We start from the raw sequence: 14,756 nt of genomic DNA, 5'->3' as shown, positions 1-14,756 counted from the left end.
CTGTGTAAAAACAGCCGAGGTTACCATTTTAGAAGAGGCAGAGCCATTATTGTTTAAGTAGAATGATATATTTTTATGGGCACGGTCTTCAATAAATTTACGAAAACAAGCATGAAAGAAATATGTATGTAGTTTGCCATGGACATTTTTTAACGCGTGATGGGTAAAGTGTGTGAGTATGGTGCCCCACCGCATGGTCTAGAGCAAATAGGAATACAACGAAGAAATAGAAGAAGACACGCACATTAATACCGCCAGAGCGCAGAACACTGAGCCACTTCAGTGTCACCATTACATCATTCTTTGAGTGAGTTGCGGATGAAAAACATCGAGGACACTCCACAAGCAAGTTGAAGGCCTGTCGCTCACCTTGCTTCCCACGCAGTAGGTTTCGGGAAACTGGGGGTCTCCCCGTTTACCGTACTCGTCAAATACGCCATAACGCAGATGCGCCCATTCATGTACGAAAGTGTACGCTGGAACAGAAAATGAAGTCACGCAATCAACACACGCAATAAAGAACTCATTGTTTCAGCGATCTGACGCATGTTCATTGAGGGCAACATGAATATAAAGAAAACAATGTACAGAACAACTAATAAACACCTTCGATGAGACTTACTTAACTGAAATATAGGTATGAGGCGACAGGAAGTGAGAAATAACAGGGAAGAATTGAGTGGAGGAAAAGCAGGCTTGAACTGAGTATACTGCGAGAGATCAGTGGCATATGACGTCGGTTATAATGTTGCTGTTGGCCTAGCTGGGGCCGGGAATATTAGTGCGAACCATTCCTTGCGAATTTCAGGCAGTTTCAATCAAACCATCCATCCTTCCGTCCGTCCGTCCGTCCATCTAATATTTCTAGCCTCGTACGTCGTGATGCAGTCGTGGCCGTTTCTTCGACTGGATGTTTATCAGAACAGGCATGGTGCGGCATGAAATAGGTGCATATTTAACATGACTCACATGTCATGACATCAATGACATGACATGACGGTGCTGACTTGGTCATTTCTTTAACTCAGTATATATCAGGACATATCAGGTATACCGATTCAGGCTGGTGATCGCCAACAAATATGTGATGACTCCGACAATTAACCCATGACCCTCAGTCACCAGTGGCTGCGGAGCACCTGACCAAGGCGGCGGTCAGACCTGCGACGTGGCAGAGGGTGCTAAGAATCTCTGGGTCCAGACGGGCCGCCAATGGAAACTGAACGTGACAACGTTCAACACGCGCACCCTCTCGAGTGAGGCTAGCTTAGCAGGGCTATTTGAGGAATTATCAGGCATTGCCTGGGACATTATTGGCCTTAGTGAGGTTAGAACTGGTGAGGCTTACACAGTGCTGACTAACGGCCACGTCCTCTGTTACAGAGGTTTTCCAGGTAAGAGAGAATCCGGGGTAGGATTTCTAGTCGATAACAACATAGCTGGCAACATTGAAGAATTCTACAGCATTAATGAGAGGGTAGCAGTCATCGTAATAAAGCTAAATAGGAGGTACAAAATGAAGGTAGTACAAGCGTACGCCCCAACCTCCAGTCACGATGATGAAGAAATAGTACAGTTTTATGAAGATGTTCAATTAGCAATGAGAAAGGTGCAAACTCTGTATACTGTAGTCATGGGCGACTTCAGTGCAAAAGTGGGGAAAAAGCAGGTTGGTGAGCAAGCGATTGGGCAACTACGGCATCGATTCTAGGAGTGCAAGAGGAAAGATGTTGGTATAATTCGCAGAACGAAATAGGCTCCAAATAATGAATACATTCTTCAGGAAGCGCAGCAACAGGAAGTGGACCTGGAAAAGCCCTAAAGGAGAAACAAGGAATGAAATAGATTTCATACTCTCTGCCGATCGACGCATAGTGCAGAATGTAGAAATGTTCGGTAAGGTAAAGTGCAGTGACCATAGGTTAGTGAGGTCCAGCATTTCTCTGAATTTGAAGATAGAAAGAGTGAAATTAGTCGAGAGGAAACAGTCCAACCTAGACGCAGTAAGGGTAAAAGCAGACCAATTCAGGCTGGTGCTCGCAAACAAATATGCACTTTAGAACAGGAAGATGAAGGGAACATAGAGGTAATGAATGAAACCATGACTAGGCTGGTGTCAGAAGCAGCAATTGAAGTGGGAGGTAAGGCACCAAGGCAACCAGTAGGTAAGCTCTCCCAAGAAACAAAGGGCTTAATAAAGAAACGACAAAACATGAAAGTGTCCAACTGAAGAGATCAGATAGAATTCGCTGAACTGTCAAAACTGATCAACAAGAAGAAAGTAAGGGATATTCGAAATTATAACGTGGAAAAGATTAAGTAAGCCGTAAAATATGGATGCAGCATGAAATCAGTAAGAACAAAGCTTGGCATAGGACAAGGCAAGATGTTTCCACTGAAAGATAAGCATGGCAATATCATCAGCAATTTCAATGAGATAGTAAAAGCAGCAGAAGAATTCTATACTGACCTGTACAGTGGCCAAAACAGCCAAGCTACTTTCATTCGAAATAGTGATGAACCGGATCCAGAGGCTCCTTCTATAACTAGCGATGAAGTTAGAAGGGCCTTGAAAAAAATGACCAGGGGAAAAGATGCTGGAGAAGATGGAATCACAGTAGATTTAATCAAAGACGGAGGAGATATCATGCTTGAAAAGCTTGCGGCCCTTTATACGCAATGCCTCACAACTTCAAGTGTACCAAAGAGCTGGAAGAACGCCAACATTGTCCTTATCCATAAGAAGGGAGACGTTAAACAATTGAATAATTACAGACCCATAAGCTTGCTTTCTGTATTGTATAAAATGTTCACCAAGATAATTTCCAATAGAATCAGGGCAACACTTGACTACAGCCAACCAAGAGAACAGGCTGGCTTCAGGAAGGGATATTCTACAATGGATCATATCCATGTCATCAATCAGGTAATCGAGAAATCTGCGGAGTACAATGAACCTCTCTATTTGGCTTTCATAGATTATGAAAAGGCATTTGATTCAGTAGAGATACCAGCAGTCATAGAGGCATTGCGTAATAAAGGAGTACAGGAGGCATACATGAATATCTTAGCAAATATCTACAAGGATTCCACAGCTACCTTGGTTCTCCACAAGAAAAGTAGAAAGTTACCTATCAAGAAAGGGGTCAGGGAAGGAGCCGCAATGTCTCCAATGCTATTCACTGCAGGCTTAGAAGAAGTATTCAAGCTCTTAGACTGGGAAGGATTAGGAGTGAGGATTAACGGCGAATATCTAAGCAACCTTCCGTTTGGAGATGACATTGTCCTATTCAGCAACAACGGAGACGAATTAGAACAAATGATTGAGGACCGTAATAGAGAAAGTGTAAGAATTGGGTTGAAGATGATCATCTTCAACCCAATATGCAGAAAACAATGGCCTGGCAATTGTTCAATGGCCTGGCAAGCGAACAAGAATTCATGATCACCAGTCAGCCGCTAGAGTCTGTAAAGGAGTACTTTTATCTAGGTCAATTACTCACAGGGGACCCTGATCATGAGAAAGAAATTTACAGAAGAATAAAATTGGGCTGAGTGCATACGGCAGGCATTGCCAAATCCTGACTGGGAGCTCACCCCTGTCGTTGAAAGGAAAAGTGTACAATCATTGCATTCTACCGGTGCTAACATATGGGGCAGAAACTTGGAGGTTAACAAAGAAGCTCGAGAACAAGTTAAGAACCGCACAAAGAGCGATGGAACGAGAAATGTTAGGAGTAACGTTAAGAGACAGGAAGATAGCGGTGTGGATCGGAGAACAAACGGGGATAGTCGATATTCTAGTTAACATCAAGCGGAAAGAAATGGAACTTGGCAGGCCAAGTAATGCATAGGATGGACATCCGGTGGACCATTAGAGTTGCAGAATGGATACCAAAGAAGGGAAGCGCAGATCGGAAATTGGAGATCGCAGGAGAACGGGACGCTCTACAAGGACATTTTCGAATTGTCGGAATCCGTCCGTCCGTCCGTCCGTCCGTCCGTCCGTCCGTCCGTCCGTCCGTCCGTCCGTCCGTCCGTCCGTCCGTCCGTCCGTCCGTCCGTCCGTCCGTCCGTCCGTCCGTCCGTCCGTCCGTCCGTCCGTCCGTCCGTCCGTCCGTCCGTCCGTCCGTCCGTCCGTCCGTCCGTCCGTCCGTCCGTCCGTCCGTCCGTCCGTCCGTCCGTCCGTCCGTCCGTCCGTCCGTCCGTCCGTCCGTCCGTCCGTCCGTCCGTCCGTCCGTCCGTCCGTCCGTCCGTCCGTCCGTCCGTCCGTCCGTCCGTCCGTCCGTCCGTCCGTCCGTCCGTCCGTCCGTCCGTCCGTCCGTCCGTCCGTCCGTCCGTCCGTCCGTCCGTCCGTCCGTCCGTCCGTCCGTCCGTCCGTCCGTCCGTCCGTGTCTGTCTGTCTGTCTGTCTGTCTGTCTGTCTGTCTGTCTGTCTGTCTGTCTGTCTGTCTGTCTGTCTGTCTGTCTGTCTGTCTGTCTGTCTGTCTGTCTGTCTGTCTGTCTGTCTGTCTGTCTGTCTGTCTGTCTGTCTGTCTGTCTGTCTGTCTGTCTGTCTGTCTGTCTGTCTGTCTGTCTGTCTGTCTGTCTGTCTGTCTGTCTGTCTGTCTGTCTGTCTGTCTGTCTGTCTGTCTGTCTGTCTGTCTGTCTGTCTGTCTGTCTGTCTGTCTGTCTGTCTGTCTGTCTGTCTGTCTGTCTGTCTGTCTGTCTGTCTGTCTGTCTGTCTGTCTGTCTGTCTGTCTGTCTGTCTGTCTGTCTGTCTGTCTGTCTGTCTGTCTGTCTAATCTCTAACGTCCGCGCCTAACCCCTTATCCGCCAACTTGGGTCAGAATGGTAGTTCATGGTATAATGGGCATCGGGCTGCTTCGCTGAGGTAATCATGTTCGAATCTAAGCTTTGGACCAGCTTCTGTCTTAGGGTATGTGACCCTGTGCTGGTATGTGCCGCTCTTCTATAAAAAAATCACTTGAATGAAATTGCTCCGGTGCTGAGTGAAATCGAACGCTAGAATTATGCCGGAATATTCCACACATAAAGACATTGTAACAGAAACAAAAATTACGTACCAGAGCTTTCTTTTGTTTCAGTCGTCAGGGGACTCACGTTGAGGAGGTACTCTGCTGGAAGATGAATGAAGTCTCCCTTTTCCCCGCAGCCTCCGGATGTCACCGTGTAGGGCCTATCGTCTCCGCAGTACGAGGAATTCCTGATCCGCACTTCGCTTTTCGGGTAGTACGTTGCCCCTAGGATACGTGCATCTTTCCTTCTTGGCCAAGATTTTGGGAATTCGATGATGAACTTCTTGAAGTAAACTCTCCCCTTTGTAGCTATGTGTAGGAACCGGGATGCTGATTTAAGCATGACCTGCACGTTGAGAGGTATCAGTCAGTCAGCCAGTCCTGGACCTGAGACACAGTCCAATGTTCCGCCCCACGTCGAAGTTTGGAACACTGCAGTCTAATCTGGTTCGGTGATTGGCTGTCTACAGTCTACTACCGAAGCAAACACGTTATACGCAGAACATGCTAAAGTACTTGTTCGCACCTACAAATGAAACCTCGCCGGCCGTTGGCACTTCACCTCACGTTTGTGCACGTGGTGCTCGTCACTTTATGCATCGCATACTCGTTGTTCAGCTTTTCGTTCACGAACCAGCGAATGCTGCGTTCTCCAAGACGCCTGACAGCGTCAGGAAGACGTTCTCACGCCTCTGGCGGCTTTTTTCAGGCCTCTTTCATTTTCACGCTCAATGCATGCTTTGGTCGCAACCTCAGGTGCTTCTGTTACCGACGTCTTTTTCACCTCGCTGTTGTCGATGACTCTACCTCTGTATTCTGGTAGGGGGCAGTGGGAATTGTGTGTAATCGGCAAGACAGCAGGAAACGCGAAATTGGCAGGAGGAGGCAAAGGAAACTTCTTCAAAATGAGCATGTGAGAACGCTCCGAAATCGAATATCTTTCTTACCAATTGAAGTGCTCGATTTGAGATCTTGGAATCCGAATTTGAAATGATTTTTTTATCAATAGATTACACTCTTTAGTAGAGCGAACATGATCAAAAATATCTCCTTTTACAGTAATTACGATAGTCGTCGTGTCTCGGGAAGCAGCTGAACCTGGCCACCAGCCATATCTTGAGCTAGAACTGGGCTCTCACGAAGCTAGAGCGCCGTAGATCACCGGAAAGAAAAGCGCCGTTCAGAGCACGTTCACTGATCGAAGTGAATGTCGGATATAGCATGACTTTTAATCCTATGCTGCCTTTCTGAAAATTAATTCTACTGTGTTCTTTCAACTATTAGAGTAGGCCTCTGTAGTGTGGGGTGGAACTTGCAAATATAATTCTGAACCCATTGAGAGCGTCTAGTATAAATTTATTTATATTTCCAAGCCCGCTTTTATATTCTGGCGACCACGAAATTCTCAGATGTACCTCAGCTCGCAACTCTAAAATCAAGACGTATGAAGTCAGAGCTTTTCTTCGTTTATAAGGTGGTTCTTAACACCATGCATTGCCCAAACCTTTTGGTCGTGTACAAGTTTCTTGCCAAAAATTATAATCTCCAGGCAGCACTCTGGGCTTTCTGCATGGCATTGTAGCAGGAGCGACTCTCCTAAGGCTAGAGTTGAAAAAACAAGTAATAAATATTCTGGCTGCATTGGCATATTTCAGAACTAGGTCTATGTGTTCGGTGCATCTGTGAATACGCATGTTTATGATCACTTTCATTTGTTTTGACTTTCCGTTATTGTTTCTCTACCTCACATCGTTTTGTATACTACGTTTGTCTTTTTTTACAATGTGTATTGCGTATTACTATTTAAGTGCACCTTTACAAGCTCTTCGCAGCGGTTTTTGGACACTATAAAAATATTACATTATTATTACTATTATTACTATTGGTTTTCCGACATTTCCGTTAGAACTTAGTTATGCAAGCCACAACGACTATAAGCAAATGTAGAAGTTTACATTGCGAATGCTGATGTTTACGCGAAGCCCTTTCCTGTTGTCTGAGTTGAAGCTGTCCAAGGCATGGGCTTAGATGACGGCCTTTAAGGCCAGACTTGAATCTTAGACTACTTCCTGGTAATAAACATATAAGTATAAGTTGGGTGACGCGAAGTTTCGACATGGCTGTGAAATAGTGTTTGCTATATGTTTTTGCCTCTATACCGGACGACATCGCTTCGATTCTGACAGGCGCCATCATACGTCTGTTTACGTTGCCCAAACAGGTCTGTTTCTTTAAGAACCACATTTTAGGCATTAGGTCAACTACTGAAAAAATTATTAACACCTGTTTCTCTACAACAGTGCTCCCAGTAAAATGAATGCGCAATGTCTGCAACATGTAACAAGGGGCACATAAGTGTACTTCACCAGTTGCTTTATTTGTCAGCAATACTCTAGGGGCAGCCGAAAATTTTCTCGAACGCTTTCTAAGTCGGTGACATTAAGGGACCCGTTACGCAGTGAACATGGCGCCAACGGCGTTGAGCGTGAACGAAAACTCGCTACAATTTTATGCGTTCCATGCTTTGCACCCATTGCGCGGCGCTGCGGCATCCATGGCAGCGGCGGTGCCCGCTGGCCGGGCGGAGGAAAAAAAAAAAAAGAACCAGAACGCACGCCTTCGTGCATAGCGTTCGTCGTCAGCGTTTTCCGGTAAACATTAAGGCTGCATAAGCTGCAGCTGCCGGGAAGCGTGAGAAACAGTCGGGGATCTTTGAATGCTATCGCGTCCTACTCTTGAAGGCGATGGTCTCCCAATTTTTGTCCCGGTTGGAGCTACGGCTTACTTTATGATGATCCTTCCCATAATACAGGATTCCTCCATACCCCAATTTTGCTAACAGGAACAGCGATCGGAAGATGACGAACCAGATCTTGCAAGCTTCCTCGCTCAGGAGGTGACATTCAGGTGACCCTTGAAGGGACATAAAGTAAAGAAAAATATCAAGTCGAGCTCGATCGAAAGATTGTTCGCCTCGAAGTCTGTCATTGTTTACGGTCCCGGTGCTGCTCGTCACTGCTCCTCGTCAATTTGAACCATCCATGTATAAACGGACGAGTTGATGTAATCTCCACGTGACCTCCCTATATGGCGGTCTCTGTGAACCAGCAGAGTTGACGTCACCTGAGAGGTACCAAAACCCACAAGAGGTGCCACCACTCCTATTTCCTATTATCGCCATTTTATATTTTTCAAAAGCTCAGTTCTCACGACGAATGACCAATTCGTTATTAAAGAAGCCCACTGCTTCAGTGTAGCTCGACGTGTCACGTTTCTTTAGCGTCCCTTTAACTACTGAACATTGCAGCTTCGTGCATGTTCTCTTGATAATAAGTTATTACGGGCGGTCAAGTTTTTATGTACTCTGCCCTCTATGCTTTACTAGAACCCAGAAAATAGTCGTAGTTTAGCAGCCGAAAAGCTGCAATCATCATCATGCATGGCCTCCGCATCTCCGGCATTTCGAATACGTTTTTAAAGCATTCAGCTATCCTTCCTCCGAAATATATACGAAGATATATAAGATTCAAAATGTAGCAATTTCAACCAAATTCTTTTGATGAAACATTCTTTGTGGGTTCCACTTGTGAGCTCCGTTCATCAGGACACCTAGAGGTTTACAAAAAGTGTTAGTAGTATAGTAACACAAGCACGTATTGTGAATTTAGATAACTGCTATACAAAGATGACCGTTAAATGCACATTATGTTCGCTTATTGAATAACGTTTAAAGAAAAGTCTCGCACGTGCCTTCAAATTGCGGACGATGTCTTCGGAGGGTGTAACATCCCTGTGGATCGATACCATGATGTTGGTGTAACCTCCGTCGCTTTTGTCGATGGCCTCAGCGACAACGGTTACCAAGCAGAATAACCAGAGGGTTGCTGCGATTGCCCCTTTGAATATGGTCATGACTTCTCTGTAATAGGAGCAATGAAGCAATCAATAATTGGACATACTTTTTGTGCACACAAAAACAGTTGAGAAGTAATAAATAATGGTCCATGATGATGATGATAATATTCCTGAGACGGGGTGTGCGAATATTCGAAACTTTTGAACAACGAATCGAAAAGTGTCCTATTTGAATCGGTCGTCGAATCGAATAGTCTCTGTTCGTAAATGCGAATATTTTTCGAATAGTTTTCAAATATTTCAGAACGTCAACTATGCGCAGCAATTATTCATAAGTTGCTGCAAAAGTACGGTAAATGTTCACCCCTGCAGGTACAGTGTAGACATAAAACATGAGAACATGTGTAGTGGAGCAGGTTACGGCGCTTAGGTGGCCATGCTTTACAGGCTATACAGCGATCATACGCACTTTTTGAAAAGTCCTGCGCTTGCGAAGAAACTATTGACCCTTTCGCGGCGCTCCCGTGGGCGCTGCCATGTTTGATCACGTGGTGACGCGTCCATTGCTTGCCTCAGGTGCCTCCGTTGCCTCCGCGTTTACAATGCAAGCGCGTGGCGCCCGTGCGGCGCAGCAAACCTCCGTTTCGACACATGTCGTAGACGGTGGCTTTGTGCATCACACGAAGCTTTGCCCACAGCCACGGAGAACATGTGCTTTTAGAGCTCATTACGCCTTGTCCAAACGGCGCGAGCAGCGTATACGGTGCTTGTACTAAAAGCGGGGCTGCGAATGTATTCCAAGCTGTCCAACCTTTCCGCATATCAATTAAATCGGAATCAATGTGCTCTTCGTTCTTTATTTGGCAAACATTTTGAAGCAGCGGCTTTTCATGCTTCTGACTCAGTAAAATTCCTCGGTGCCTCCGTGCGGCCATATCTTTTTTTCAGCCTAGTCGCTCGTGGGTGCGCTCTGCTGCAATATATTTGCTCTTGTTGCGCACAAAGCTTGGAATGTAAATGCTCTGTACTTTGCGGTAGCTTGTAGCAAAGACGTATTATCTCTAGTCCCTCGCTTACTCTGTGGACCGTCACGAAACGTTCAGCTTCAAACATTCGTGTCTTGTCGGTGCAGTCGCCATCGCTCATGCTTCGGCACATTGATTCAAGTGTTTGACCATTCATTTATTATTGATACGTTGGCGATAGGGTGGGCGCAAGTTTGCGTGCGAGTAGGCTTGGGCGTGTGAAGATAACGTGCGAAAAGCTTACTCTGCCAGTAAGAGGCGCTACTTCCTTTAGTAACGAGCGGTACGCCTTCTTAAGTGCCGACGTTCCGGAGTTGAAGTCCTTTCTCATGGAGGTTAGCTATACACCTCTGGCGGATTAATTATCTTTTTTGATCCTCGAGGAAAGCCGTGCATTACGAAGGACGGCAACACAGGCAGTCCTTATGTAACAGTGGCGACACAGGTTGATTCCATTCCTTTATATGTGAATCACTATTTTTGCACCGAACTACCGCACGCGTCTTCCCTTTATCCTTACATATTTTGCAGCATGAATTGGGCACAGTGAATAAGCGAACACCCAGTTTAAATTTCCGACAGCTGATCGCACAGTAGCAGGGCAGAAGCACTAATGGTTTCGTATTCGTGCGCATTGGCTGAGGCTACGTATGGCGCGCCGCCGAAAGCGCCATCTCGTTCTTCTAGAGCAAACTGCTCCGCGAAAAGGGGCAATACATGTTTGCTCCTGATGCATCACTTGTGTTTTTAATAAACAGTGCCTCATAAAGTACTATGTTGAGACCAAAACTTTCCTACTTTAAGAATACGTTGCCTTATATTTTTCGGGAGAACGGCTGTTTTTTATTCAAAAACTATATCATTTAATATTCGATATGGTCTCAAAGTGCACTATTCGCACACCCATGCATCAGCTTTGAAACGGGGCGAAGAGAAATGGCCCCTCGCCTGCATGATTTATTCAGGTTTCACTATGCCTATCGAGAAATACATTCGGGAATTTCGTAGCGACATCTAGTAACAGGACGAGGAACCTTGCCTAGCCGCGTCGTTGGAAAGGAAATGTTCCTAGATGTACGTTCTTTAAGGGATACCGAGACATCAATTTCGTTCACAGTTCGCCGTTGATCCTCGCTCCTAAGCGTTCGCACTCCTATAGCTTGAATACTACTCCTAAGCATATAGTGAATATCATTGGAGAGATTGCGTCTCATGGTCTGACCGCATTCTTGGTAGGTAACTTTCTTGTGGGGAACCGAGGTAGGTGTGGAATCGTTGTACGTATTTCCCAAGATAATCACGTATGGCTGCTGTACTCCTTGTTAGACGATGCATCTATATGACTGCTGGTATTTCCACTGAATCATATGCCTTTTCATAATCTATGGAAGCCGTATAGAGAGTTTGATTGTACTCCACAATTTCTCCATTATATGGTTGATGACATAGATGTGATTCATTCTAGAATAGCTGTTCCTGAATATACGCGAATATCTCAGCAGCCTTCGATTTGCAGATGACATTGCCAGCAACAAAGGAGAAGGCCTCGAGAAGCTCGCATCTCAAGGTTTTTCAATAGAGCGAGAAAGAGATAGAAAATGTTGCCATGTACGCCAAAAGTGGTCTCCAGACTCTTGTCAACTCTGCGAATTAGGCCTTTCGCGCGAAGTAATTAAGCGCGCCGGAAACAATGGGCCCACTGGATTGTCTCAAAAGCAGAGCCTTCGCGATTGTGTTGAGCGCAGGCATGCCATGATGCACCGCGCCCAATACCATTTTGCCCCAAATGACGGCCCTGAGTGACCGTCTGGAAGAAAAGGCCTCGGACGTCCCTCTTGTTGGTCCTAATTAGCGTAATAATTATGTTGTACGGTGCCAAAGCCACAGGAAAGAAGTTGACGCCACTGCACAAAAAGCAAGCTGGACAGGCAACTAAGCCAACTACGGGATTTCAGTACAGAAAATACACCTGAACCTGGCCTGCGTTGCTCAGAAACACTCCGGAGATAAACATCAGGAAACGGCGAAACAAGGAAGATCTAGAAGTATAAAACCGATGCCATACCGTTGAAGGAAACCGGCCGAACAAAGGGCGTCTTCTTTTGCTTCTTCATCAGTGACTGGTGTGTGGCGCACGCGTACTTCGTCATCGAGAACACTGATGATGATGACAACCTTTAAAGCAATAATGAGGCATTCGTAATACCGGCTCGAGGTTGTATTACAGTGTATGTTTTGATAATTCTTCTGATTGACTTTTTTTCCAGTGCCACGTTTCATTTACATAAAAATCACAGAACGATGAAAAGTCACCGATTCACAGCACACCGATTTCAGAAAGCAGAGCAGTATGCACCACGCGTTTTTTCTTGTTTTTTGTATCTTCGTTTGGTTGCCTCCAAGAGTGGCTCATACCCACATTGGGGATTGGCCAAGAAGCGGCCGATATATTAAGAAAAAGGCACAGGCCTGCGCGGCACACGCAGCACAGTCACAGCGTAAGCTGGTTGAGCGGCGCAAGAGTAGCTCCAATTTCGGCATTACGCACAACAAGGTCTTCGCGGCAAAGTGTCTTCACCTGGATTTTCACGAGAACGATCGGAACTGTCCACCCGGCGGCGGCGGCGAGCTGCGGCTTGTAATGCTCTCTGCACAGCAGTCTGCTGAGCCCGATGATGCCTGGTTATAGCCGCGCACGTAGCTCTACGATTCGCCTCTTCAGCAGCGGTTCGTACCTTGTGAGGAGGCGTCACAACGTGTACCGAAGAGGTACCCAGAATACGTGGCGCATATCTAACATAGGGATAGCGTTGATTGCGCGCCTCGTCTGAATCGCATCTCGCCGTCTGTGCCTGCGCGCGCAGCGGCTGTAGGCACTTCACTTACAGACAGTTGCAGACTAGGACATACATCACGCGAACAACACTAAGCAGGATCAATCCTGACTTTCCTACTGCATGCCCACACTGCGGCCACGAATACAACTTCGAACACATGCTCTGGCTGTGCCCTGCCAACGCGGGCACGGAATTTCCTGACCAGTCCTCCTGGGACTCAGCGCTCAGAAGTACAGAGCTCATCGCTCAGCTCAAGGCTGTCCAGAGGGCCCGGGCCGTCGCCGAAGGACTCTGTCTACCGGCCCCGACTTGGGTGGAGCCACTGGATCGATTGGCGGGGCCTCCGGCCCCGCTTTAATTCTTTCTCCTCAGGACCTCAATAAAATTCGTACTCACTCACTAGGCACTTCAACTAGATGGCGCCACCATACTGGCGGAGGCTTGGGTCGGCTGCGCCTGCGCGCTATGCGTTTAAAGGGAATATTTCTGCTGCGTGATAGCAAGCGCTTGCGTGGCTCAGTGGTAAAGTATCCGACTACCACGCAGCGTGCCTGGGTTCGACCCCGGCAGAGAGCGGGTACTTTTTTTTCGCATTTCCGACGATAGCGGTTACGGTTAAACGCCGGCGGCGGCATCATCGCGAACCGAAACGGCTATTGGAATGAGCCCATAACAGCTTACGCTGTGAAAGATTATACGAGTCTAAACAGAAGCACCATTGATAATTTTTGAATAGCTAAACAGAAATAGTCAGATAAAGTGTGATTTCCGCAAGGAAGTCGTCCAGGTTCAATTATATACCTCCTATGCGTTCATTATCTTTTTCCTTCCCGCCTGAAATGGGCTTTATTACGGTGACTGCATGTTGTAACGTTTCATTTTAAGACATATTATTTCAGCATATACCATGATGAAGTTTTAGCCTAATCCTTGATGTACTGAATATCAATAAAAAAAAGGATGTTGCTCAGAATGCTAGTGAGTATTCTTAGAGTTCCATGAATTCTCTAACGAAGCTATAATGGAAATATTAATTTCCTTTTTCGCCAAAAGCACAGCGTTAAAAATTCAAAGATACAGGTCATCGCTCCTGTTCGAGCATACATGCCTTCGCATCGCTCCAGAGGAAAGACCCGAAGGCCAAATTGTATAACAAAGATACGTGCCATGCTCCTGCCTTCAAATTTCTCTAAGTTAGATCAGACCAAAAATTATTATGCTGATTTGGTGGCATGAACATTAGCTATGTTAATGACCATGCTGTGGGGAAAGCCTTGCCTTTATAAATTTGGTGACGTTATGCAGGAAAAGTATGCTTCAAGTCCTTGCATTGAGCATGTTCTATATTTTTCCCTGCGCTCCTAAGTTCTTGAAAGCAATGGGATTAATGTTGGCGAGCATCCACAAGCCTTCTCATACTCGACCATTTTGGTTGATTACCTTCTCGTACGAAAACTTTCTACTGTGCATCTTGAATCCACGCTGAAACATTTCTCGTGTTTTATACAAAAAAATTTAATTAAGGGGTTGTACGTGCCAAAAGCACGATCTGATTACGAGGCACGCCGTAGTGGGGGACTTCGGAAATTTCGACCACCTTCGGTTCTTTAACGTGTACCTAAATCGAAGTACACGCATGTTTTCGCATTTCGCCCCCATCGAAATGCGGCTGCCGTGGCCAGGATTCGATCCCGCGACCTCGTGCTCAGCAACCCAACACCATAGCCACTGTGCAACCACGGCGGGTTGTGTTTTATACGGCATTTGTGCATTGTCTTACAATATTCTGAAATGATGCACTTTATTGTACAATAATGAATGACGGGCATTTGCGAAGACAGTGCTCACAAAGTACCTATGTGATCAAACTGCTTGCAGAAAGATGGTCTGAAGTTGAATGCGTACTTTGGGCTAACTGAAGACTTCTCACGACGCGAAGGATTTCTTACTTGTTGTACATACGCGGTCGAAACGCTGAGAGATAAAAGAAACCGACAGCGGAGAATAAAAGAAAGGATTCAC

Source organism: Dermacentor silvarum, chromosome 10 (assembly GCF_013339745.2).
Source record: "Dermacentor silvarum isolate Dsil-2018 chromosome 10, BIME_Dsil_1.4, whole genome shotgun sequence".
Taxonomy (NCBI): domain Eukaryota; kingdom Metazoa; phylum Arthropoda; class Arachnida; order Ixodida; family Ixodidae; genus Dermacentor; species Dermacentor silvarum.
The sequence above is the reverse complement of the archived record's forward strand: the minus strand, read 5'-3'. Positions refer to the sequence as shown.